The sequence below is a fragment of the Accipiter gentilis genome, chromosome 8 (genome assembly GCF_929443795.1).
Source record: "Accipiter gentilis chromosome 8, bAccGen1.1, whole genome shotgun sequence".
NCBI classification, from domain to species: domain Eukaryota; kingdom Metazoa; phylum Chordata; class Aves; order Accipitriformes; family Accipitridae; genus Astur; species Astur gentilis.
The window spans coordinates 22,551,910-22,561,219 of record NC_064887.1 but is presented as its reverse complement, the minus strand read 5'-3'; positions in this window follow the sequence as shown (position 1 = coordinate 22,561,219).

Here is a 9,310-nt window from a genome sequence, read left to right as displayed (position 1 = left end):
TCTGGTTTTTGTCTAAGAGGGTGAGAAGAAAGAAGTAAGACATACCACTAGACTCATTAAGTGTTTTCTTCAGAGAAAAATGCCTGGGTGTTTTTTTTTCCCCCCAATGTATTACTCCAGATAAAATTTATTTCAGTCACAGAAAAGTCAGATAGAATGAACTTGCACCAGAAGAGTTTGTTACCCCTGAGCAGAGCAAAGTATTAGAGGAAAGATTGGATCCAGATGGTTGTGGTACTGGTGACAGAGTCTTCTGCTCTGTGAATGGAGACAGGGAGACTTATAAAAATTGGCAGGCTCTACAAGGCCAGTGTGTTTATCATCTTTGGAATAGGTGTTTATACTTGTTTGCATCTCTTCATGAAAATGACCTGTTCCTGGCAGCTCTTCCATTTGAATTGCAACATCTAAAATTTCTACAGAAATAATTCTTCACTGGCTGTCTCATTTAGTAGTGCAAATGAGCTTATCTTGGTTTTCTTTAAAGTTCATGACACTGCTTTAATAAGTGGGTGTTGCAGGAAAAATGGTCATGTTATCTGTACATACACATATCAGCTCAGATGTCAGATTGAATAGCAGATTTATTATCATGATGCTGTAGAGGTAGAAAATGGAGGATATGAGGTCTATGGGTACTTTTGTACAATTTATCTGAATGTAATCAATAAAAACACGGTCACTCCAGAAAGTGAATGTTTAGTGACTTTGATCTCTTAGAGATGAAAGGGAAATATGACTTAGGTTGACTGTTATGATAGAGAAATTTTTATTTATCCATCAAAAGACAGAGGAAAATTATTCCTCCCCCCAGCACACACAAATACAAAGAGAGAACTGTTTAAAAACAAAAACAAACAAACAAAAAAAACCAACACCCACTTGGACATGGAAAATTTATTCTCTTGTATTCACTTATTTGTACAAAATTCTCCTTTTTGAATGTCTTTTCTGGAGTGTTTTCTGGAATTGACTTTAATGTAGAAAATTTCAGCAAATCTTTACTGATATTTTACATTTGTCAGTTTCGCTGATAAATTCTTATTTTTAAGCTACATTTTAAGATAATGTTCCTAAATCCTATCTATGCTTCCTCAAAAAAACCTGTTCTTTAGGAAGCTATCCTTCTTTCCTTCCCACAACTTATGCTACACATATGTTACCTTACTACCTTGCAAGGTAATAGTGAAGGTCATTGATTAGTTAACAACGGATTTATCCTTGAGTTTCCAGGATGAACGTGCTAGAAGTCCTTATCTTTGCAAGACTTTTGGTCCTAGTGACTTAGTTAAATCTGCAGCGTTGGTATACTCTTAAGAGTTAATGAGCAACAGATAAAGTAAGAGGTTTTTAATTTATTTTAGTTGCAATAGTGGTGTATATTCCAAAGATCTGATCTTTGGGCAGTGAGGTTTATGAAAGCTATGTAAATGGAGACTAAAAGTAGAAAAATACTAAGGAAAGAGTGACTAGATAGTGTGTATTTATTTCAACTGTATGGGACTAAGCTAACTAATTTTTTTATCCCTAAGATTTGTAAAGTATTTTTCTCTTAATATTTTCTGTTGGCTTTGGCAGTCTTGTCATAGCACTACATAAAATGAGTGATTATCAGCAAGTGAAGGAGCTATTTGAAATGTTCTTACCCTGTAAGAAGTTTTTGTACGACTGACAATGTGATGATAAATTCAAGCCAGTGTTTTACCTGCAACCAGTAATGAAATTTTTTAGCATAGTTGCATTTGTCATTGTTAAGCGAAGTTGTAAAAGTGTGTTACCTTGTATTTGTTACAGGCTAAGGAAAATATACACAAAAATTTGTTTTAGCTCACATTATAATAGTTAGAATATGAACCTGAGCTTTTAAGATCATTTACCATGGTTTGTGTAGTGCATCCAGAGAAACTGCAGACCTGTATTTACTTCTAAATGGCTGGCTGAGAAGAAGCAGTTCTCAGCAGCACTGGTTGTGAACTTTGAGATATTCTCTCTTGTCCCTGACCAGGTAATAGAATTAGCACAAAAACTTCAAAATGCCAAATCACCTGTTGCTTTCAGGTTATACTCAATTGCCAGAAAACAAAAATCCTGTCTTTTTAGTGAGTGATATAGGACTTACTGGTGTGATGAATAACACTATTTACCTGTCCAATATGGGGCATGTCTTAGTGTGCATGTCATGTTTGTCAGACTTCAGGTGCCATCTTACAGCGTGGGCTGAGCTCTTTATGTCCTTCATCCCGATATTGTATCAGTAAATCAAAGTTTCATGTTAACTCTTATGTGGTTTCTGTGACTAGACCTGGTGAATTTAAAGAAATGAAATCTTGCACATCCCTCAGACTACTCCTCTGATGGTTGAAATCTTTTCAGTTTATTATCCTGCAACTTTATTAAAAGTTGGCTTACTACTGGGTTTGAAGGGAAACAATTCTACATTCTAGGCATTTCCAAAGTCTTTTGTGGTACCTACCTAAACAGGTAGGTACTAAACCTTTCACCTTCCACCTTAGACTCAGTCATGTTGTGTATATTTTTTAAGTGGCTGACCAACCTCTTCATAAGTTAAAGCATGTTTTAGTATGGCAGTGGTAGCACCCAACCTTATTGGATTTGTAACACAGCTGTGTGGAACATTCTGGCTTCTGATGAACATCACAGAATGTTCTAGTCATCTTTAGAGTGGGAAGTACTTTTTCAATCCTGTCTTGAGAAAGCTGAAACTCTTCATTCCATTACTCAATGAAAGTAGTGCATGCTTAATCAGATTGAAGAGCTTGAAGGCAAGGAGATCTCTGGAAGAAATAGGATTGATGCTGAAGCATAGACTGTCAGACTGTTTTTGAACCTTGTGTATGAAGAAATCCCTTCAAAATTAGTGGGTATAAGTAGGATGGCTAAACCACATCAAACTGACAATGCAGTTACTCCTAGAGTAAAATAAATGTGTCCAACAAAGAATACTCTTTGGAACCTTTAACTTCAAAAGCATAATAGGAAAGTTCAGTGAAGAAGTGTCAAGTTTATAGCCTGTGTTCACTAAATACCTTTGTGAAAGAATGCTGGTGTTCCCCCAGAAGCGTTTTAACATGATTTGATATTCCAAGAAGTTGTTTCCAATGTAAATCCTTACAGAGTGCTCAGAAAAGTTTGAATAATTATACCAACAAAAGTTTTATTAATAGTGGAAGTATATTACAGATGCTAGTTTTTGTGGAGGAGGAACAAAAAACATATTTATGTTAATATCAGTCAAAATTAGATCATTAAGGATGTATGAGCTTGATCACTGTGTTTTGCTAGTGAAACTTCTTTCTCTTAAAGTTTATGCATTTCTGAGATGGTAACTGTGCGGGATTGTAAAATACAGATTTTCCCTAAGGTCCCTGAGCATTCTTGTGAAATAAAATATAAATAGAAATGCATCCTTAGGGAGAGAGCTACGGAGGAAGTAGTTACGTTTGTATCTTATAGTGCGCTCTCTCTCTCTCTCTCTCTGGTGAATACCCGATAGGGATATTTAAATCGGTTATCTGTATACAGTGGGTTTTGTTTGGGTTTGTTTTTTGTTTTTTTTTATTTAATGGATTTTTATCCCTTAAGGTCAAAAATAGCAACATAGCTCATAGTAAGTTCTGCTAGCATTCTCAATCTTATTTAGTGCAAGTGGTGATGATGCAGAGTTGTTTCCACAGAGTTACAATTACAAGGTTAAGTGAAATTGAGGTAGGTTTCTCTGCTATGTGAAATAGCCACAAATGTTGCAAAAAACAGTTTGGCCATGGAGCCTTTTTGTCTGATGTGGATAATCTCGCTTCCCTTTAGTAATAAGACCTAATAGAGTTTGTTATATTGAAGGCACGTTGCAAGTCTAGTTAAATGTTTTGCCATGATAAGCAAGTATTTTCCATATTTTGTACAGTTTGTTTGTGCTTTACTTACATCAATTGGAGATTATGTTAATATTTTACTTCTTTTTTTAACTATACACATTGCTAATTGCTAGGGTTACATCTCTGACAATAAGCAATCATTTGGAACTTATTAATATCTGCTATTTACAGTTCAGTGAATGAAAAGTAAAGTGTGCTTTTAAGCAAATATTTTTATTAATTTCTGTTAATGTTATTGATGGCAGCCTGGTACAAAGATAATTGCTGTATCCCAATTTAAAAAGAAAACATGAAATAACTGTAAGATATTTCTAATAGAAATAATTTCTGAATTGAACATCCAGTAGCACCTCTTATTTGAATAAAATGTGTGCATAATTCTGCCTATAATATTTAAAGTAACCTGAACAGTCTGGACACATTTGACTTGAGTCATCATGGTTACTATATGGTGTGCTTCAAAAAACAAAACAGCATCATGGCTTACAAATCTTGTTTCTCAATAGAAAAATTGTTTTCCAAAACTGGAAGAGAATATTACGACCTTTTTCGTGTACCACATCTTTCTTATTCCACTTCTTATTTTTCCAGTAATGCTTTGGTCATTTCTCAATCGCTTAGAAATCTACAGAGCATTTCAGGAAGTTTTGCACTCAGTATTTACTTTGAAGTCTAAATGTGGTAGCATTAAGAGGTGATCTAAACATGACTACAGATTCCTAGATTACTGTTGAAAATGCAATTTGGTTTTAAGGGGAAAATGGAAGAGATTTAAAACTGAAGCTTCTTCAGCCATTTTCATTTATTTTTCCTCCGTTTCATCTTTTAAATGTCATCCTGACCTCCAGCGCCTAATACCCACTCACACAGTATGAGAGCAGAGATTTGCTGTCTAAAGTGATGAAGCATCATTGGGTATGTGTTTTTAGGAACTGTATATGTCTGCGAGTGATATTTATTTTATTAGAAGGATGTAACTAGCCAAACAGACTGTGACTGGTGCTATCTTTACAGTGACTCCTGTGTTCCTCCAAACCATTTTTTTCTCAGTTCAGAGAATATTTTTACTGTCGGAAGTTACTAGCTTAAGATGATACATCATTTTTCCCTTTGACTTTTTTTCTTTTTCCCCTCATGTAAACTCATTTCCAACTCTCAGGTAAAAAGTAAAAGGAGAGTGTGGGATGTACTGTTTTCTGTATCTGTCTCACTGTCTTACCTGCTTGATTACATGAAGGAAAAAAATCATTAGAATTAAATGTTGATACATGGAAGTGAGAGAGACATTACTGTCCCATTTGACGGGAACTGGTAGAGACTATTACTTAACATTGTCTGCATACTAGTGAGAAAACGTCTTCTGGCTTGCCTGAGAGATGATAAAGAGAGCTTCTCTTAAGGGCGTTTTCACACTATGCTGCAAAATGGAGAGATACAGGCAGTAGGATTATGCTGCCCCAGATACCTGAGACTAATTATCCAGAACTCATCTGTATGTTTCTGTACAATATTATGTGTGCCATGGAAAAACCTCTGGGGGAAGGGAGGTCTGTGCAGCTGCTTCTGTCTTGTGTCATCCAGTTTAGTAAGCCTATAAAAACAAACCAATGTAACAACTGAATGCATTGACTTCATTTGTCCAGGTTCTTTTCTGTGTATTCACAAGTCAGAATAAATACAGGTTTTGCTGATGGGGCCTTACTGACCAGGGGTTAGTCCTCTGCAGTGCTATTCTTCAGATGACAGGTAGTGGTTACCTAAGGATGTTGCGAGATGCTTGAAAACCTTCATTACGCTCTAAAGAAAAGATCTCTCCCACTACCTGCACACCTTGAAGGGTCAAGTATTTATTATCAAGATCTTGAAACTGTGCATTTATAATCCATACTTTGTAAGAACTCATTTTACAATAACTGCAGGACTGACTTTGGTTGCCTTTAAGATGGTTGGGATCTGTTCAGTGATGAAGGCTTTTTGAAGTTCAACAGTCATATCTTGAAGCATGAAGTTCCTTATTAGTTCTAAGAGAAGATAAGAATACATGTGCACGCAGTGATGAATACAGGAACTTAGATGTCCCCATATGAAAACAGAGAAATTCCTGTTACTGGGAAGTTGAATTATTCTTACTGAAACTATCTCCCCTTTGTGGAAACAGCTGGTACACCAGATGCCGCTATGGCAGACTTCTAGCATGTGCTTAGGCTGTAGAGCAGTCTTGCTAGATCTCATAATCCCAGCTTCGTAACGGTATTTTGGCAAAAAAATCTTGAGAAATGTCTCTTGCTGTCTCTGCCTCAGAGTTTGCCTTGAAAAAAAAAAAGAAAGAAATATAAAAAATTTGTATAGCATTTCTTGACTCTGGTGAAGGAGACTGAGGGAGATTAAAGTGGTAAAACCAAATTGGGAATAATAATGGGAAAGCCTAAAAAAAAAAGAATAGATATAGAAATCATTAGTTCTTTCTCTTCCTTTTTTTTTTTTTGGGGGGGGGGGGGTGCTGTTTTCACAGAAGAATTGGAGAAAGTTGGATGGCAGGTACTTCAGTGATCAGGAGGTGAATAGTAATTATGTGACAAATCTAAAGTTGCAAGTGAAGTCTTTGTATGTAGGGTTTTCTGGGGTGAAGAGGTTTGCTGCTCTTTAGAGCTGCTAATGACTCTTCAATTCAATACATGGCATGTTGAAATAACCATGTAGGCTTTTTGCATGTGTGTATATGTTTATATGAGATCTTGTGTCTGAATTTCCTGAAATATTTTTGAGGCAAGTGTTTAGCTTAGATAATCTTTTTGTTCACAGTGAACAGAAGATCTATGCAATAAATTTGACTGATTTCTAATATTTACAAATGCTAATGCCTGTGATAGTCATCTTTCTTGCAGAGTACTGGAATTATGAGTGTGTCTTTTGGATGTATTTAGACCTATTCACATTTCATTATGCTGTTTCTCTGAGTAGCTTTTCCATATATACAGCCTTTTTTTAGTACTCTATTTTGCATTTTTCCACAATGTTGAGCGCCTTTTAACATGGGTTTGAGTCTAGGGAATGTTGAACCTGGCCTTTAGCTTTCACTCTTAAAAATTCATTCTTTAGTTCTACGTCAAACAGTATCCTGTTACGTGAATGACTTACAGTTTGTTTGAGGAAGTTAATTCTGTTGGCATTTGCAGCAATTGTTTCTGTTAAGTTTGTGGTGTTAGGTAATGAAAAATCTAAACATCTTAGTATGTTTGAAACATGTGCGAGTCAGACTTGACAATAAAAATATCAGTGAATTCCATAAGCAGCAAGAAATTTAGCCTGAGGAATTAGCAATAGATAATCCTGTGGTATGTGATTCATGCTCCACTAAACCTGATTCAGTTCTTGTGACTCATATTAAATCATTGATTAAACATAAAATTATCTTCCTCCCATTGCAAAAAGGATAGAGATGTCCAATAAAAATAACCAGGAGATTTGGTTCTGCCTGGGGAATCTGTTCAGTAGTTGCTTAACTGAAGGTATTCCAGTTGCTCGTGAAAGTTCCCATAAGAATTTAATAACAAATTCCTCGTCACAATGAATGTTTAGATACCAGAAATGACATCCACAAGTTTGATCAATTAAAGCAAGGAAAAGTACTGCAGCAAATAATTGAGAGCAGTTTAAAAGACAGATATAATGAGTTCAACTGAATTTCAGTTTACTTGTAGTGTGACAAATTCTTCCTTTTCCCTCAAAATTTTTATGATTATAGGAAGTAGTCTGGATAAGAAATGTGTTATGCACATGCAAACTTTGTAACCAAAGTTTTTTGAAAATTGAATCTTACAACTGAGAAGAAGGTCAAAGGAACAAAGTTTGATTGTAGAATTTTAGTCTTTGCTTTAAATTAAGAAGGATATATTTTCACTTTGAGATCATTTCACTACATATATTTAAATTAATGCATTTGACTTGCTGTTGTTGCACAACAAACATGGAAAATAACATGACAAATGAAGAGGGAAAATACCATGTCTGTTCCATGCCTGAAGGAAACATTACCCCCCTTCCTCCCACCTGACCCTGGTGTTTCTGTGTTAATGGTAGGCTTGAAGTTTTCAAGATTCCTGAACCTCTTGCGCTTAATGCATGATCCAGTATAAAGCCTCTGGCTGTTTTGGCTTGAAAAAACACCTTGCTAGAGCTGCAAGTGCATCCTCCCCTTTCATCCCTCCTCTCATTGCTACATTTAAGGTCCCTGCATTGCATTGCATTCCTATGCCTGGCTGTGTACCCCGTTAATCCACACCCTGGCTCTGACCCACAGACTTAACTTTCTGGCTTAACTTTAGACCTGTCTTATTGCTGTGGACCTCCCCGGTGACCCCTGCTGGTGCCTGACCCTGGTTACTGTCTGCAGATCTGATCCTGACCCTTATCTTCTGGTTCAGCTTCTTGGCTTGACCTTGGACCTTCCTTATATCCTGTCTGAAGACCTGAGCTGTGCCTGGACCTGGCCCCCATCACTGGACTTGCTCTGCTCACCTTTGCCAGGTATGGTGGGACTGCGCTGCCGTTGGTGAGGGCACTGCATCCCTGTTAGCCCAGCTCCCAGCTCATCCTCCAAGGCAGAGCAGTCTGCCCTCGCTGCTCCCTGACACTCGGTACTGCTCTGTACTGAGCGTTGATCAGACTACAACAGCCTAATGCATTGACCTGGATCAAACTAAAACATACTGAATACCATCAAAATCACAGCTATGTCCAGGACTTGGTGGTTTTTAAATCAAAGTTAAAAACAAATAAATCTGTGCTTAACAAATAATATCTCAAAGAATCCTCAGGCATTTATGGGGTTCATATGCATAATTATATTAACATTGCTTTCTGACAGCACTGTCCTCTGATTTTTAGCTTAATATTTTGATTCCTGCTTCTGTGTTAGCTGTTTTTCATGGCAATTACAGTCATTCTGGATCTCTGGAGCTTAATGTGCTTCTAGATTTTGATTTTTTCTCTTCTTCCTTCACTTGGTACCATACTTCTTGTGCTTCAACTCAGATTCAGTGACTCTAGAGAGACCATTCAGGGCTCACACTGTGCTGCGGATGTTGCTTTTTCTAGCTTTTGCCTTCTTCCTAGCTAGCAATCCTAAGATGTAGTAATGTATCCTTAACGTGAAAGCAATCCTCAGTAACTTTTATAAAGGAACTGTGTCTGGATGACAAAACATTCAAGGCAAATTTCTAGTAACTTCATGGTAGTAAGTACATTACATAGGTGTCCCTTCTTTATGTATCTCCTTTACATGCTCAAACCCCTTCAATATATGTGAAAGTCTAATTCCATGTTTTTCTTTCTTACTGTGTCACTTACCAAATGGGATATGAACTGCCAATGATGTTTTGTGTTATGTTTATAAAATATTTTATAAACATGTAATT